Source organism: Brachycentrus maculatus, unplaced genomic scaffold (assembly GCF_059751285.1).
Source record: "Brachycentrus maculatus isolate JH-2025_06_01 unplaced genomic scaffold, ASM5975128v1 h1tg000189l, whole genome shotgun sequence".
Lineage (NCBI taxonomy): Eukaryota > Metazoa > Arthropoda > Insecta > Trichoptera > Brachycentridae > Brachycentrus > Brachycentrus maculatus.
Genome location: NW_028280940.1, coordinates 401,235 through 421,592, shown reverse-complemented (window position 1 = coordinate 421,592; position 20,358 = coordinate 401,235). Strand labels below are relative to the sequence as shown.

The window sequence follows — 20,358 nt, the reverse complement described above, 5'->3', positions numbered from 1 at the left end:
AGGCTACATCGAAATTACTCGGTTGATGATTGGAAAAAGGTATTTATTTAAATTGAATTTTCAACATATCATTTTAGTAAATAAACTTATATATTTGAATTAAACTTAAATTTTCATTATTTTTCAGGTCATCTTTAGTGATGAGTGCCGGTTAGAAGCCGTGACAGAGAGCCGTCAATTCGTCAGGAGAACATCAATGGAACGTTACAATGAGGCCTGTGTGGTAAAAGTTATCAAACAACCCCCGGCAACAATGATATGGTCATGTATTATTAACAATTTACCTGGACCGTTGTTTTTCGTGGAAGGAACAATGAACCAAAATTCCTATAAGCAGGTCCTCGAACGAATTTTATTGCCCTTCTACCATACACTCGACCCAATAGAAGGTCCATACACCTTCATGCAGGATGGGGCACCTTGCCACCGGGCTAAATCAATAATAAAATTTTTGTCTAACAAAAATCTGCCTTTGCTCCCCTGGCCTGGAAATTCTCCGGACCTTAATCCTATAGAAAACGTATGGAGCATGTTAAAAAATAAGGTATACTCATTTCCAAATCCGACAGTAGACTGTCTAAAAAAAATGTTCAAAAAATTTGGTCAGAAGACGAAGAAATAAAAAACATGATAAAACAGTGCATTTTAAGTATGCCAAAAAGAATTGAGGCAGTTATTTCTGCCAAAGGTGGAAATACTAAATACTAACTATATTTATATGAAAATATATGCATAATTTAAGCGTAATAAAGTGTTCATGTGTAAATAAAATTCAATGTTGTTTTATTCAAGGTTTTCTCTGAGTTATTCCTGTTTGAATTGAGAAATTGCGCGAAATTCTGCGTGGCCCTAATTCATTGAGTAGATACTGTATATATATATATATATATAAATATATATATATATATATATATATATATATATATATATATATATATATTTTATATATATATATATATATATATATATATATATATATATATATATATATATATATATATATATATATATATATATATATATATATATATATATATATATATGAATATATATTTGCTTATTTAAAAGCTTGAAAGTGAATTGTATATCTCGTATAGGTACGCCATTAATGAAAGTAGGAGGAAGGAGAATCTCAAGGACCACCGAAAAAATCCCGGGTACTCATCGACATTTACTGATTTTGCAGTCACTTCGTATTTTCTGAATTCCAAGATCAACTCCTGATTTTCGTATAAATTGCGTTATTCCAGTCAAACTTTACCTTCGCGATGTGATTTTTTACTCAATATACAAGAATAATAATAATATCTCTCTACGAACCAACCATATTCTTCGTAAGTTCATAAGTGCACTTGTAAAGAAACTTAAGTTGTTCTGTTGTTTTTGTTGTAAGGCGTTAGTTATTTCATGTTTTGTAGCGTCAAATGATGGCATGTTAAAAAAAACAGTGATTCGGTGTTTTTGCAATTATTTTTTTTAAAATTATTTGTATAAGGTTTTGGTGTCTGTTCGATACCAGGAGTGGAACATTTTAAGACTTGTGTTTGGTCATCGGTTACCAGCATTTCAACTACAGTTTACAAGCTAAAACAAGCTTTAGCTTGCAGAACTGTACCAGTCCAGGATAATACCAAGTCATAATACAGCGAAAAATCACTAGCATTTATTTTAAACCCCGCCTAGGAATCGAATCCGGGGCCTCCAGCACGGTAGCTAAACGCGCCAACCACTACACTACTAAGGCAGATATATGACATAGACCCGGCGTTGAAATATGAATCTGGGTGAATTATTGTTTCCCGGTATGTCCCACTCCGAGTGTCGGACACTGAACAAATAACCGACACAGTGACGTGATGTAATTCGGTGTATTTTGATTTGACGTCTGATTGCTTAAAACGAGCAAACAATGTGTTAGCAAGTACTGAGTGAGGTGTTGTGGGCGGGACTGCCGATGGAAGGGCGATTTGTTGGTTAATAACCGATTACTAATAATCGTTACCGACAACCGTCATTGAGTTATTCTAGGAATCGTAATTAACTATTTTATTGATTATTTATGTTTTATCGATTTCTATTCATGTTAAACATGAAAAATAAAATAACTTATCAGTGTTATTGTATAGGGGTTTGAATTTATTTATTCAAATAATACTGATTTCGAAACAAATCTTCGATCTTTTGGTGTAATATTTGAAAATATAACTATTGCAAACACAATAAAAATGCTTTTTAAAGTAATATCAAAATTGTCAGTAAATTTATGTTGAATATACTGAAAGCGCTCGGGTTCACATATTATTTTAAAGGAGTTGTTAGATATTTATTCAAGTTTTCTACTGCCTGAAACTGCGTTTGATTTTTTGGATTGTGTTTATTCTAATAGTTATATCGTCGTATGTAAGAATTATTTTACTCGGTAAACGTAGGTACTACCGCGAAAGTTTATCGAGGATTCAACTAACGCTTCGCTCGTCTGTAAGATTGATTTTAAAAAGATTGTATTATATTTGCAACAGACGAGTATATAGAGCACGGTTACGTGCGATATGAAAGATGGACCCAGATATAACCAGACTGGTAGGAAACTGTGACAAACAGTACCGTCCGACGGATACTAACTCTCTTAGGTCTCATAGCCTGGTCGTCTAGCGTCTAGCGAGCGGAACGAGTGCGACCAGTTTCCGCGGTGTAATCAGTCGTTCATCATCGTATCGGTGTTAATTATCGCTGTGGTGAGTTGCCTTCATCACAATAGAAAAGCAAACAGCGACATCGAGTTGACCTTGCCTCACCTCCAGCCTTTTGCGAGTCGCCGGACGAAATGCTCCGATGAAACGACTTCACCTCACTTGTGTGTTTGTTTTTGCCGACTACACGCATAGATTAGAAATATGAAAATGTTTTACCATATTTACATATCGGCAAACATTGGACGTTTACCTAGAAAGTGAATCAACGGTCCGATTCCGAATTAATTAACTAATAACATTCGATACATACAATACTTTTGTATTCAATATCGTACTCTCTTCCACTAATATAATTAACAATTTTTTTCGAACTATGTTATTAAAAAAAAATCTTTTCCAAATAATTTTTCTCCGTTTTACATTACCTACCTACTGTTCAAATCTCGACTTAATGATATTACCTGTTATTACAATATAACTGCGTGTGTGTATTATGTTGATAACCTATTAATTATATAAATAAGGAGAGCAGCTTATAGTTCGAAAAATACCCACAAAAAAACCCAACCAACCCAATACCCAACAGAAGTGAGTTCAAAAAAAGTATGAGTGTTTTCAAATTTGAAACAACGCTTGCATGAAATAATTAAATTTAGTTGCGCAATGCCCGAATTCCAACTTAAAACTATAAAATATAACCCATGATTATTGGGGATATTATCCTGGTAAGTATATCATTTAAATAAATGTGCCTGTTTATCGCGGATCGCAGATAGGACCAGTAACCTGTCCCACCAGTCGGCAAAAAGCTACTTTGGATTACATCAAATGGAATCATTAATATTTTGTAATATTTAAATCATTTATTTTATAGTCAAGCATTTACAAAATGTTAGTATAAACCCGCTCACCCATATTTTGGATTGGCGTATGTTGGTCTTCGGACAGACTAATAACTCGTGTGATTGATTTTGTATTGATTTAATGTATGATTATTGCATGGTATGGCCATCACGTTTTTTTCATATTATTTATTGATTCGGAATTCACTTTGTGGAATGTCACGTTGATTGTTTTAATAATCACCCGTCGATGAAAACAACTGTAGTTTCCAAAACTACACGTGTGTAATGAAATCAATTAAGTGGTATTAAACAAGTGTTTAATTTTTAAAATTATCAATGTATTTTCATGGTAGTGTAGAGATTGTTTTTTTACGAAGAGACAGGTACGTCTCGAAATCGAAAGATTAAAAATATTATAATAATAGTTATTATCCTGAGATAAGTGACAGTTTGTTCAAATGGAAATCCTTATTAAGATTATTTGTGGAGAATTTTCCCTATTCAGATGTATTTTACAAAGAATCCGAGCACGTCTTGGGAATTTCCACTTTGGATATGCTACACATGTGATATTTAGTATCTACTTATACATTTATTAGATTTTTATTTTTGGTTTTTTACTTTATGTGATTGTCATCTTAGACAACGTGATAAATCTGCACATAACGCTAATACTTGATCACGCAAATAGTATTTATGTAGAGTATTGTATGATTTTTACCAGGGATTCGTATTACAATGCATTTTTTGGATAGGAGGATATGACTTTTCATTCCATCCTGCGTCATTGTACCACTAAATGGTGAGAAAGTAAGAAAACAAAAATAAGATAATTAACAATCTTGTAAACATGCAAACATATATTTTCATCTTCGTTTTTAAAACATTTAAATAAAGTATCATTAAGTATATAGTAGGACCCTTATTCTTGGAACAACTTGGTGGTGTTATGGTGAATATAAAAACATCCGAATTTGATCTTTAAATTGACAAAATTATTGAAAGTTCTTAACATTTAAGAAATTTTCATTTGTCAAAGTTTAATTATGTTAATCTATTAATCGATGGGAAGGGTAACACATACAACACTGTCAGTTAGAAGAACAGAAAATAAACACCACTCACCTCACGGGCAAGGAATAATGGATACTGACACAGAAACTTAATTTTTCAATTAAAAACTCGACGTAAATTCTATATAAACTCTGATATTTTAATAGATAACTTAACTAGTACTTTTATTTGTTGAATAATCTACGTAATAAATACCGTTATGATAAACTAATAATGCTTTATTGATAAACTAATAATTACATCTACATATATAAATACTTAAATTTAATTCTTAAATTCTTAAATTGATGCGTTATTGATAAACTAATAATTACATCTACATATATAAATTCTTAAAAATAATATTACCAACAATTGTATTAAGCTTTAAAATAATAATTCTCTAAAATATGGCCATGTCAATAAATTCTTCCTTTCCCAGAAAATAAATATAAGGGTACATACCTACATCCCCCATTAGCTACTGTTGTCTCTCATAAATTATTGCTGCACGTGTTAAAACTGTCACTTAGAATTGTATAGCTACATAAGGACCGTAGTCCATTTGATCTTCACATTCGCTTGATAATGCCCTAACAAGGCGAAACAATTGTCACAATATAATTTTTTATGTGTTTTTGTTAATAAAATACAACTTAGTAGACTCAAAAAATCTGTGTTTGATTTAAAATTAATACATTAATAAATACCTACCGAAAAAATAATATTTTTCATAAATTTAGTTTCAGAAATGCAGATTAAGGGCAAATAATGCATAGTATGAAATTTAAAATAAAATTAACAAAACAAGATAAAAAATAGGGCAAATATTTAAAAATGACATATTAAAATAAATATAATGTATATTATCAGATGAATTTGTATAAAACAAATGAATCACTATTTTTTTTTGTGCATATGTAGGTACATAAAATAATCATTCAAATTACAGTACAGCCCTGTTTTTTCTTCTTTTTTTAAATCAAAATATACAAAGTAATACAAAATTGATGTGTATTGTACATACGTATGTAGTATGAAAAGTTAGCCAAATAGTACAATATTATATTATGTACGTCATTTGCTGTCAACACGTTTGTATTTGCAGTGGACATGATCACGTCACCGAGAGCTACTTCATTATGAATACCTACTCTTCAACTTACTAAAGTACGTATTTAATGTTATTACCATATTATTATCATTCTTTTGCATTTTTCTGGTACCTACGAGCCGCACAAGTAATTTTAATACTCAGGTAAATTAAACTTTACATGTAGGAATATTAATTGTATAGAGTATTCCTGATTTGTATGATATATTTATTCGTTTCATTCGTTTCGTCAATGGGTTTTTTTGTTTATTTCCCTTCCGTAAAATTCAAATGACAAAAGTTTTATTCTCTACTGTGGAAAATCTAGTTACGAACTTTATTCGTACCGTAAAATTGTTCGCAGCCTTAAACAAATTTCTCATACGAAGTAATGCAAAATGGACTAATCGGTTCCCGAGCCTCAGAAAATTACCCTTTATAACAGCAGTTTTAGATCGAAATCCCATATATATAAAACAATGCAAATTTTATGATCTAAACTAAAAATAACATTTGTTGTTTTATTATTTAAAATCATAAAAAAGTAAGTAATAAAACAATAACAACAAAAAACCCAAAATCATTAAATTTCAATTTACTACTACTACTTACCTTTGTCCGCACCCAATGGTGCATAGGGCACTGCATCAAATTGATGAAATGTTATGTTGACAGTTAATTATATGAAGATAAGGTGATCAGTATTGCGCTTCAGGTACCAGTCCAGGATAGTATTAAATAAATATTACAGTGAAAAAACACATATGTTTTTTCACGCACGTCAAATTTTTTGTCATCAATGAACTAGAAATATTCTTCCTTCTTCTCCTATATCTGATGTGTCGACTTTGAACTATTCTGAATTTTCGTCCTAACTCGAAATTCTACTTTATTTATGATTTGTATCTTTTTGTCGGGGAAGCTAGGCACGTGCGCGAAGATAAACATGTGGCGTTCCGTCCTTTTCCCCATACCTTTGCGGAGAAATGGCGTAATGCTAGTAGTAGTCAACTATCAGTTGGCAATATCTGTATAGAAGCAGAATGTTGGCTCGGGAATGCGGTCAGCAGGACGTCACTGGACGAATGAAGCCAATTCGCCCTATCTGCCGTACAATGTAGAAAAGGGCTTTCCATTATGGGTCCATCCGACAAAGAGTAGAGCCATTCATTTGAAAATGCCATAACTAGGCGAAATTGTCACAATACTAATTTTGATGTGTTTTATGTTAATAAAGTAGACTCAAAAAACCTGAGTTTGATTTAAAAATTAACACTTAATGTAGTAGAGACTTTTACAAAAGGAAAGAAGACACCCTAAATAATAAAATGTTTTGTCATATACTTACTTAATTAAATTTCTCGTTGACTATCAATTTGTCTTGACTGGACAATCGAATAGGACTTATATCACCCTGGTCCCTTTAATTTTTATACATATGTAGGTACATACTAGTGTTTCTGACTCTACTATTAGTCTTGGGATTTGAAATTCAGAAATAAATTAAATGCTTCTAATAAACTATTTATTATTTTAGTTCTTTGCTATTGACCTCTGGAAACAATCATGTAAACTCGGGAAAACCCGGGTTTAAATTTTTTTATACTTTGGTGTTCGAAACCTGTATTTTAATAAAATTGATCAAAATCGAAAACGCTAGTACGTACGTGTCTTTTCACATAATGCCAGATCATTTTCTCGGGGTAAATTAATGTGGGGACTAACCAGAGTCATTTCGTCGTAACGTTACACGTTACGATGCGAGCATTCGTATAGTCAGTACAGCGTTCCGAGTGCTCCATCCGAAGTCGGATGCTTGCCGCGAACGACATTACGACGTTACGTTACTACGTTACGTTATTACGAAATGCTCCGGTCAGTCTCCATCTTTAGATTTTTACCAGCTCGCTAAGATATGTTTTTGAAACTTTACCCAGGTCCATATTTCCGTCGTAATAAATTTCATTTAATTAAGTTTTTAAACGAGTATTTTAGATTTGAAATGCGTTCAAATTCGTATGAAATTATTATGAAAAAACCTATTGTATTTTTTAAATGTGCAATAGATTTTTTCTCGGAACGAAAGACTACCCTAGTTTTCCTCCTGGGCTCGCTAGTAAAACAACCTTCACCTTCGATTTTGCTGTCGCGAATTCGCGTTGTTTTCCCTCTGCTTTCCGGATATGCGGATTTTGGAAGCCCGCGACATCCGGCGGACGGGCGCGCAAGAGCTAGCGAGCCAAAGGTCTAGCCCGGCGCGGCGCGTGACGCGCGAAGGAAGAGCAGGTGGTTTTATAAAGCATCATACCTGAAAGCTGTCCGTGCAGTGCACCGGCTGGCTAGGCTCAGGACGCTCGCGTCGCCGGAACTCGGCTTCTAGTACGTTTCGTCGTTTCGACAATCCGTGTCGCGCTCGGTACGTTTCATTTTGAATTTGCCGGAATACAGCTAACGTGAACACATTGTGAACAAATAAACTTTAAACGTTCGTCACCTCTGAAAAAATTTCGAAAAAGGCTCGAATTTGTTTTGATACCAAATTATTAAAAAGGGGTAAGTCTTTTTATTTTTATGCTTATAAGTATATATTTACGTTACACCTAAAACGCCGATATAATATATATTTTTTTATTACATATTATTTTTTTAACGATTCTTAATTGAAATAAAAATACAAGTTTATAGATTACAATCCCTATAATTTTGTGTATAAACGTAATGGGGACATTTTCTTTTTCTAGTGGAAGAGCTATACTTATGCTATATAAATGAGATGGTTATAATTCGTGTTATTTATTTAAGTTGTAATAGGTACATTATCTTTGAGTAGTACTAAATTGTAAATATATAATCGACCTGTATTGTACTAATGGGTCCATACAATTTACCGCCCGTTTAGATCTAGGTTATTCTTACTTATATATTTTTACTGTTGTGAGATAATGAAAATCAAAAATTCAGAACATAAAAACGGTTGAAATCACACGAATATATATGAAACAATTATTATTTACACCATTAAAAAGTATGCGAATAAATAACTACATATAAATTTATTTGATTTTTTTTTCTAAATTACACTTAGGAAAATATCGAATGTTTTTATTCAACATTAAACATTAAGAATATTCGTCACTTTGTTTATATAATATACTAAACCTTCCTCACGTATTTTGCATTATGTTTAATGAACATCAATTTCTAATTTACGAAGTTTTTCCCTTTGATTCGTAATATTTATACAGCTACAAACCGATAAACAATTTCACCAAATATCTCTTTATTTATACTATACATTATTTTTAAAGAAATTCCCGAATTCCATATATGTATTACATAGATAATTTACGCACATTTTGACTATCAATTAAGTTTAAGAAATGAAGAAGAAAAAATTGTTGAAAAAAACAAAAAAAAATAGTATCTCAACAATCATAAAATGAATCTCTATTTAAATTTAATACTAAATCTGTATTATTTACTACGACTTTTCTATTTTAATATATTTTGCTATGATTTACCAACATCGCAATATGGGAGTTCGACTGTATTTTCGTATTCAGGTGGTTTTCTATTTACAATTTACATTTCCAGTATCATTACATCTTTCATTATCGAACTATTACAAAACTCAGTATAATTTAAATATTTTTTATTGTTTGCCAATACTTGAGATGTAATGTTTACTTTAGAGAAGAGAGACGACATAATAAATACACACGAAGGCCATGCAATATGTGGGTAGTGGATAGTAGATACCTTAGAGCGCATTGCCATATACATAGTACGCATATGGTGGAATACCCAGCCTTAGAAATGCGCGGAAGTGATAATAATAATAATATAAACACACGTTGAACCTTTCAATCTGTTGGTTATATTGATTGAATGCAAATTACACATTTTTACTGACATGTCTCGAAGAGGACTTCCATTGCCATGCCATGAACTTGTATTATCGTACAGTAACCATTTTATCGACAATTTTTGTGTTATAATAATAATCACTTTATAAAGTGAGACGAAAAATGTGGAATATCTGTCATTTTTTGAAAGAAACAGAAATTATCCACATGTTTATGAATGTGTTTATGTATTATATATAATATTGAAGAAATCGGTTCATTTTACATATCTTATCGATTTGTTTCCAATCTAATAGTTTATACAGATTTTTCATATATTTTTTATTGTGTTCATATAATACTTCATAAAAATATATTTAAGTAAAAACCCCTACGATTCAGATATTTTGTTACTCAACCAACAAATTTTGATTAAAAAATATATATATTTTGTTTTTGTTATGGTATTCTCATTTTTCACTCTTTCAAGCAGACTTGTTTAAAATAATATAAACAATAGGCATTTACTATTTTTATGTAGTATCGATTTTATTTTAAATTATGTGTGACATGTATTTAGTGACATTCGTTTTAAATGTAATTTTTGACAATAAGTTGCATAATGATTTCATGTTAACAAGAATGTACACATGTAATATAATATGGTATATCCACGAAATAAATAAAAATTATCCTTCAATAATATTTTAAGTAAGTTTAAATATTTAATATCTAAGAACATTACCATATACAATAAATTCTTTTTTTTTGTATTTATTTTTGCTTTTCTTTAACTAAACCTATGTGTTTGTTTAAACCTTAAAATATAGTATGTAAATTTTAAAAATGCGAACATTTTAATAATGTCCATTGGTCAACAAAGTGATGTAAATCAATGTATCAATCCATAATTAAATACATTATATGGATAGTTACGTTTCACCAATAAATTACATCATATATATTTAATAAGATTTTTATCGCTATCCAAGTTTCCTGTTTTTTAACAAAAGAAAATTAAAAATTATCTTTTAAAATTGGAAATGAGTGCAAGATTTAAACAAACGGGAGCTTTATCATTTTTTCTTCATAAAATATCGGCCTTGACCTAAGAGTGTCAACATCGTGTAAATGCCGGAAATGAAAGTGACCTATGAAAAAAGTAGATTAAAAAAACGCAATTTTAGTATAGAAATCCGCATTTAGATTATAAAGATATGTTATATTTCTCGTCAGCAAATTATTGTTAAACGAATGAATGGGTTGGCCTAATTATTGCGATTTAAATATGATCGTTTGGTAATCGTCCGTTTATGTGGCAGTAAGTGGAACCATATCGACTATTTGTGCTAACTCGGAAGCATTGAACGCACCGGAATTCGCTTGTGCAGTTACTCGGTACTCAATTTATTTCTCTAACGCGCTATTTGGCTTATATAATTAATACTTGCCGTTCATAGCGTTATTTGACCAAATTATACTGTCTTAAAAAATATCTCTACGGTACAATTTTTAAGAACCGTATATTTTATTCACAGAGTGTTGGATGGTAATTCTGCGCAATATATTAGTGAATAATTATTCTGTGAATATAAGTGTAATGGCAACAAAATCGCATCGCGTAAAATGTAAAAATGCGTAAACGAGAACAAAATTATAATTGTAGATTTTATTTAAAATTTGAAATATATAAATTGAATTCAAGCATTTTTAGACTAAGCAAAATATATTATTTTTAAATTGTATTTTATTATGGTAGAACTATATTTATTCTTTCGTAATCGGTAATATTAATTACGCCTTCGCTTAAAAGGATAATGTAGATAACTATAAAAATGGGAATATATAAATAGAATGAAACAGTATTTTTATTATTATTTTATTTATTTTCATTTATATAATAAAAAATATACTACTACTACTACTACTACTACTACCATCACGCCGTTTCCCCGCAGGGGTAGGCAGAGAGGATGGAACGCCACACTCTTCTGTCCTGACATACACTCCTCGCCTCCTTCACATCCATACATCTAGTCATACATGCCCTCCGATTACGCAGACTTTTGACACCGCCAGATTTTAGGTTCTGATTGATCTGATCGTGCCAAGTCTTTTTCGGTCGTCCACGTTCTGTTTTCCCTCTCACATTCGCCACATATATTTTCTTAGTCATTCTCTCGCTATCCATTCGCTCCACATGTCCATACCACCGCAAAGAGCTCTTTCTAATCTTTTCAATTATTCCTCGTTCAGCCTTACATTCCTTTCTCATATCTTCGTTTTTAATTCTGTCATACAATGATTTTCCACACATTCGTCTGAGGGAGCGCATTTCAACAGCATTCACTCTGCTTTCATCCTTCCTTTGCCAGTTCCATGTTTCGCTTCCATACATTAGTGTCGGTACTAGCACGCCGTTGTGAACCGCTAGCTTGGCTTGGACATATTCTTATTCCCATAGTCATGGACATATTCTTATTCCCAATCAGTCTAAAAAATATAAGTACCTTAAAAAGGCTTTATTGTGTTATTTAGTGATAAAATGAAATGGGGAACAATTAAGAAAACTTTTGAAATGTTGAAAATCTATTGGTGCAATATAAAGAATTTCATTAATTGATTCGGCAGTTTGTCGCTGTGGTAATATGTGTCCAGTTTTAATTTACAATTTTCTCTATTAATACCACTAAGATATCATCTTAATATCTATTGTAACAACTGTTTCTATGCATTCAGCATCATTATTAGTATCCGCATAGTAATAAATAGTATTCAATTACAATGCTGAATGCATCGAAACACGTATCACAGCAGATCTTTTAAAAATAATAGTAGGTATATACCAAGTATTTATTTAAAAAAATCTATTTGAAGTAAATCATAGTAATCAGCAAACAAATAAATTTATTTTGTATATAAAACGCATTGTTAACTTCGTGGTATAGTAATATATCACTCTCCTTATCATTCATCGTTCACTTAATGTAATACCATTTTGATGACGGAATGATTATTCCGAAACCGGTAGTCACGAATTAGTGTTTATGAAAGTGGTATTACACAATGTGAACGATGAATGATAAGGAGACTGTAAACAAATAAATTGTTTTTAATTTGTCAATGAGATAAGCATCATCAATAAAATAAGGAAAGGTGTGTTGAGATGTTTTGAACGTGTGAATCGAATGAGTAAAGAAAGTACACTAACTAATACAAATTTATGAGGCGAATGTAGTTGAAAATAAAAGCAGACGAAGACCGAAGAAAACTGACATTGTCAAATATATTTAATACTTGAAAGTGGTCAAGTCAGGATTTGGAATAATCAGCGGGTATGTATAAAGAGATGCATAAATGTTAAAGAGGCGAATATATATATATATATATATATATATATATATATATATATAATCAGCGGGTATGTATAAAGAGATGCATAAATGTTAAAGATGTATATATATATATATATATATATATATATATATATATATATATATATATATATATATATATATATATATATATATATATATATATATATATATATATATATATATATATATATATATATATATATATATATATATATATATATATATATATATATATATATATATATATATATTATATATATATATATATATATATATATATATATATATATATATATATATATATATATATATATATATATATATATATATATATATTGTTTAAAAATTTAAAACACCAAAAAAATAACCGTTTGACTATATGGTAAGTATTTTGCCATTTTTTATTGAATTATTTTGATGGCTGGATTCTATTTGATTGGAGCGTTTAGTGAGGCGCGCTTACTCTTTATAGCCAAATCACCCAAAACAAAATGCAAAGATTAATTAGCACCTTTGGCCCCGCCAGAGCTATCCATTTTTGCCTAACATGTGGATATTTTTTACCTAACCTATGCACAATTTATCGAAACAACATTAATTACATATTATTACTTTATGATTCTTTTTCAATTTACCAATAAACAATCCGTGGGTACACTCGGTTTCTCGGGATAATTATTTATTATCATAATAAGTGGCTCCATTGTTGTACGCTATTATTGCTAGATTTTATAATACGTAAATAGTACCTACCTCGACCTCGTCATTTATTTACTTTTATAATATTCATTTTTAATTTTTGCTCATTTATTTATATTGTTTGAAAAAAGTCTGCAGTAAGTTTTTTTAGCGTTTTTTTTAATGACACTTATCCTCCAATCCCCTATCACTCATTTTTTTATTTGGATATATTCCGTACTTTAGGTGAAATCCTATAAAAGTATTATTTATTAGCCTTACATCATAATTGGGAGAGAATAAAACATTTTATCCGCGGTTACGCAAAAAACGTTTGTCGATCATTTCGCCAAAAAAAACTTATCTTTTATTGTAAGTTCCTGCTGATTATCACTGAGCTGATGATCACTCAGCGCTTTTTAACGTGTTATACCTAATATACTCTTTAAAGTTGACCTTAGTGTGATTCATCTATATTATTCTAGCTATTATATTATTATATAGCTCATGTACTAAGTACGCTTATCGTACATATCGCTCACTCCTTTCAAGAACGTCATAAAAAATCGTCAATTTCAGTTGTGCATGTTTTCGGAATGCCCAGAAAATGTACTATATCCCAGCAAAAGAGGCATATTTTTAACTTAATATTTACTCGCTACAGGGCAGAAAGTGATGCATTTTGAAGAAAAGGTATTGCTTAATTATTTTTTTTAAATATACTAAATATTTTTTTTAAACGGAGAAAAACCTTCAGGTTTTACCTAAAAAAATCTGTTGCACAGTAAAAATTTCAGTAAGTGGCTTGATATTTATTTTTAATACATTGTGTTATATTTTCAAGCTTTAAAAACGTTCTCCTGAAAAATCAAGTTTTTTGATTTATGACGTTCTTGAAAGGAGTGAGCGATATATTCGGATATGTAGTTTATATAAAATATTAATTATTTATTCGAATATAGTCGATAATATTTACGATTTTATAAAAATTAACAATATTCCTACAAAAATAACTATCGTTTCCAATCAGAAATCCATACTAATGTAGTATAATAGGCGATATTGTGCGACACTACATCGGCTTCTGGGCTGATCGGTCGGAGTTACCTCACTGAAGAAACCACTCCATTAAAGAAACACGACCTTGTGTAAATCTGACTAAGAATTTCTCCTCGGTATGTTTACTTTCATCATTATCTTCGTCCTCGCCAGCTCTCCGTCGCCCATCGGCGGCGGTTTCACAACACCCGCTCCTCCACCGCGTTCGGGGCTTGTCCCGCTGTTCAGCGCCGATCTCCGGCAACGGGTTGCTACTTGTTATTTTTCTCTTCCATTTTCTGTAAATGTCTTTGCACTGTTCCGTGTCTGTCTGCTGTGCTGGTCGGGGTTGTGGGCGTCTGTGTACCGGCCAACGTCGAGTCGGAATCGGGTCAAGCTGACTAATTGAACTAAACACTAATCCCTTTCATTGACTACACCAGGGTACATCTAGAAAATTTGGTGATGGACTTACAATATTGTATTTATTTAGATTGGCAGTGACAGGTATATTGAAAGCTTTTAAATGTAAATTCACAGTAAAATCGGGATACAATTTCATATTGTTTCACATTTTCAATAAATTTCGCAACTTAGTTTTAAAAAAATTGCTTAGCAAGAGCAGATCTGTCAGGAAGCCTAGGTGCTTCTGTATCAGATCTGGGCATGCGGTGGGACAGCTTTCAATGTTATTATTCTCGGTTGGGTAGTCGGTTGTCAATCCACGGTGGTTCGCTTCCTCGCGAGTCGAGCCGCAGGCGCAGAGTCAAACCCCCGAGTGATGCCGTCAACTGAAACTGACCACCTGTATTCAAATTATCATTGTCTGTTTTTTATCGCTCCATTTCAAATATAAAGCGCGATATTTGTAAATGCTCATTATATGCATCGAACTCGCGAAACAATGGTTGCCCCTATTTTCCTATGTAGGCTTTAGATAAATTGTTCTCAATTATACCTACGTGTTATACCAATTATGCAAAGTCAGAAAATGAATCGATTGTCTATTTATGTATGAAAACAACTTGCTATTCTAGAAAAAATAATAAACTATTTTTTCTATAAAATATATCCCTATACTTAACTATAGTTATTCACAATACTTTGAGTGTGTACAATATTTTTCTTCACAATTGCTAGATTTGTCCCACTTAGAAGTTATTTGTTTCGAGATTTTTTTGTTGATATGTCGACACACTAGATGAAGAAATCTATCAAGATGAGAATATAGAAGTCTAGACATTTACGGGGTCATCGGCTGGCTGAAGTGATAATTGACACTGGGCTACCGTTCACCATTCTACCTGGCGTCATAATCGTACAAACATCTTTCCGGAAATTGGGTAATGTGGTTATCGGTCACAGGTCGAATGGTGAATGTTACACATATGTACAAAATGATCACCTAAAGCGGACAATGACGGACAAATAGCAATAATGGACTCGGTCATCGATAAGATCGTTTCGTGTGTTGTCGCGTGAGGTTCGTACACGAGAGCTCCCGCGTGAAAATGTTCGTCGGGCTGTAGATGCTCAGTTCCGATCGCAGTGACGTTATGTTCCGAACGTATTTGGTTTTCGAATAATGTCGAAATGTTATTGTCAATCACATACCTAATACAAAGTCGTCATTATCCTTTAGCCTAAGATTGGCCTTACACCTAATTTCGACCAGAATCAGAAGTGTCAAGGAGTCGAGGAGTATCAGCGACCATAACAATTAGATTCTTTTCACAATAGATTTCTGCGACAAATGAGCGACTTGCGTAATGCGAGCGTGTATTGCACACCGCGGTATGTGGGGCGGCCGGGCGGGCGGGCTCCCCGTGCCGGCCCACCAGCGCCGGCAGACGCGCGGGCCGACGCCTGCCGGGACGAGCTCTGGCACCTCGCTGACGTCGCGAGCTACTCGCCTCGCTACTCGCTACTCGCCTCACGGCCGCAGTTCATCACGTCGCGCGTCGAGCGGTTACTGTTCCCGCGACACCATCGCGCGCCGCTATTCTGGACTCTCACTCGCTACTTGCCAGTTTCCGTGTCGTGTACCAGATACGACAAAAAACTCGTATAATCGATGTTATCAACATTTCTTCTAACGTTGCATAGGGCACTGCATCGTATTGACGTAGTGTTTCATCACATGAAGGCATTGTGATCACTCTTGCGGGACCAGTCCAGGGTAATATTAAATAACAAATATTAGAATAAATATTAGTGAAATCACTAATATTCATTTTCACGTCCTCCTGGGAATATAACCCGGAACCTCCACCACGGTAGCTAAACACGCTTACCATTACACTACGAAGGCGGACAATCGAAATAAAATATAAATTTAAAGTATTTCAATAATTCATAAACAGAAATTACGGCAAAGAATGCGTCTGATCAGTCCTGACGTCCAGATTCGACCTCGAGTTGGACCTGCATTTCTTCTTAGCCTCAACCGCACCCAATGGTGCATAGGGCACAGCGATATTAATTTGACCGTTGATTATACGAAGGCGAGATCACCCTGCCTTCTTAGGCTCCAGATTAGTATCTGTAAATCTGTATACAGGGTAATATTAAATAATATTAATGTTAAAGTGAAAAAACACATAAAGGGTCACGAAGTACTTTTTTTTTTTTGAACATAACAAGGAAAATAGAGCCTGTTGTAGCTTCGGCTGTGTGGCACGTAGCGCCGTCCTGTTGAAACCAAATGTTGCCAATATCCTCCTCTTCAATTTTTGTGAACAAAAATCCGTTCAACATGGCCCGATAACGATCGCCATTGACTGTAACGGCCACTCCTTGCTCATTTTCAAAGAAAAATGGCCCAATTATGCCTCTGGACCAAAATCCGCACCAAACAGTGACTCGTTTTGGGTGTACCGGCTTTTCAATGTATGCGTGCGGGTTTTCTGTGCCCCAAATACGACAATTTTGCTTGTTTACATACCCGCCAAGATCAAAATGAGCTTCATCCGAAAAGATGATTTTTTTGGCAAAATCGGCATCTTCTGTAAGTCGATCGCAGGCCCACTCAGCGAAGCGAAAACGCATTGGATGGTCAGTTGGCTTCAACTCCTGAACCAATTGGACTTTGTATGGCGTCATACCAAGGTCTTTATGCAAAATTCGTCTCAATGATGTCTCCGAAATGTTCAATTGTTGAGAACGACGGTGAATTGATGTTGATGGCGCTTCACGCACACTTTCTGCCACAACATCGATATTCTCGGGTGTACGCACTGTTTTTGGCTTTTCACGCTTTGGTTTATCGATGAGGATGCCAGTTTCTTTCACTTTTTTCACAAGATAACGAACATACGGAGCTGACGGTGCTTCTCTTCTTCCAAAAACCGTACGCAATTTTCGCACACATTCTGCAACATTACCATGATTTTCAAAGTAATGTCGCAATATTTCCCAGCGTTGTTCAAGCGTATACACAACCATATTCGCTCAGCGGAAGGATAAAACTAATTATCTGTCAAATCAGACATGAGCTAAGTGTTACCATTCACGAAATAAGCACTAGTTGAAAAAAAAACTTTAGATGGCGGACCCTATATATTTATTTTGATCCCCCTGGGAAATGACCCGCGACCTCCAGCATAGTAACTAATCGTGGCAACAACTTCACGATGGAGGTAGACCTGTACTTCCTTGCATATGTAATATTATTTTGAATTAGTGATTTTTTATACATTTATTTTCTTCTTCATACTTTTTTCCCCGCACCCATGGTGCATATAGCACTGCATCGCATCTAAGCAGTGTTTTTTTTATCGTTAATTGTATGGAAGGCAATGCGACCAAGGTCGCGCACTAAATTCTTCGTTGCTAACTATTATAACATTTGAACTCTGCAATTGAAAAATATTTGTCCAGTCATCTTTATATATAATATATACCTTATCTTCCTAACTCACTTTTATATACGTTGTTGTATGGTTGTATATAAGGGGAAAAATATTAACTTGATTTTAGGCAAAAATTATTTCGATTAATCTAAAAAATTTCAGATTGTCGTTTATTTGACAATGTTTGTCATCTTACTGATAAATGTCAAGCAGACTTGACAGCCGCGATTTACCTCGGTCTTGAAAACGAAAGCTCTAAATTTAATGATATCCTATTTACTACATATTCTCTTCTTATTTTAACTTGGAAACGATAAGAAAATTGATGAATACGTAAAATTATGCACACAGCATCCGACGCTAACTTTTTTGGAGGGAAAACTCGCGATATACAGGTACATTCAAAGGGCGGTCAGTCTTCTATTATTTCATAAATTGTATTAACATTTGAACGCGTATTTTAATTTTGTAATAAGTTAATAAATTATTTCAATTACAACATCATTTAACCAAGTAATACCGGTGCTTGAATATAGGAATATTGTTCTACTGTGATTAATCGTATCCGAAACTTAGGAGCAGAAGTTCGTAACGATGCCTCCCCAACATCTAAATCATTCGAAATCAACAAATTGTGATCGCCTTCCATGTAATTTATACCTAATATATTGTATTTGTAGATGTGTTTTTATAAAAATAAATATTTCATTTATTGGGTCTTATGTCTGTGTGATCTTATGACCTACAACTTGTTTTGGTGTATCGGAATTTAAATGTCGCTAAGATTGTTTAGTTAGTTGTATTTGAAACCAGCCACTCGAAACCGAGGAGGAATTACGTACAAATAGAAATCGTCTTGGGTAAGACGCTATTGAAATTGAAAAAGTTAATATTCTCGCTTCGAGACCTCCGATCGATAGATATCAGCGGTGTGCTAGGAGATCCGACATCTCGGTGCACTTCGTCCGACTTGTCGCTCGATGGGCGAGTGGTTCCCTCCATCAGACTCGTCACTTTTGCTTTCCTGCCGAACCGCAGCCGGACCGCGCGGGAGAAATTGAAAGTTTAACTAATCATCGGGTACTACGCGGAGGCTGTAGGAAGACACGCTCCAGTTGGCCTGCCCGTTTCGTCTCATCACTGTACTTACCCAATCGAGGAAATGATAATCGACCCTTTTTATGGCCATTTACGTAAAATCGTTATCTAACCAACTTTACCACACTTTTCGACTGTTTGTTTATGGACTTTTTACTATCGTAAGAACACTATCGCGACAGAGTTTGTACTATTTTAGAACGTTTCCTTCAATATCTGGCATTTTGTTCAATCTTTAAATATAATATTTTAAACAGGCTATAAACGCTTTTATATTTTCATCGGTAAAATTATTTCGGATTTATAATGCGATATTATAATGGTTATTTACAAATCTACATGTCTATATCGATCTATTTATTTCAGAGGCAGCATTATGAAATATCGAGAATATTTAGTCAAAATTGAGAGAAGAAAGTTTTCAATGTAGAGAAATCATTGAATTTTTAAATTCACCCTCATCCCTAAAGCGTATTATTCAAATTTTTCTTCACAATATACACTCTTATTTGTATTTTTGTATCCGATCTTATAATCAATTCAACACCTAAAAATTTCATTGATAATTTCAATGTTACTTATTTGTTTAAATTAACATTTGAAATTTTATTTATGAATACAAATTTCCGCAAATGCAAAATATTTTACCCGATGAATATATTATGATTTCTCTGATGTCATCACAGTTTATAATAAAATTTCTTACTATTTACACAGGTATAAGTATATATCATTTTAGATAATCAGGATATTTTACCTTCGTTTAATAAATTTATTTACGAGTATA

The 20,358-nt window shown here is 33.0% G+C and overlaps 1 protein-coding gene across 3 annotated transcripts in view; it reads left to right on the top strand.

The window, feature by feature from the left end:
• The window catches only part of LOC148307799 (very long chain fatty acid elongase 7-like), a 58,464-nt gene that overhangs the window by 7,451 nt on the left and 30,655 nt on the right, over positions 1-20,358 (top strand). The window contains exon 1 of one of the 3 annotated variants that reach the window (XM_088262809.1): positions 5,700-5,761. The exons of 1 other annotated variant lie outside the window; for it this stretch is intronic. The gene's annotated coding sequence lies outside the window, so the exon portion shown is untranslated. Of the gene's footprint in view, positions 1-5,699; positions 5,762-8,007; positions 8,238-20,358 lie in introns of those variants that run through there. One more of the 3 variants, XM_088262806.1, reaches the window with a different exon arrangement.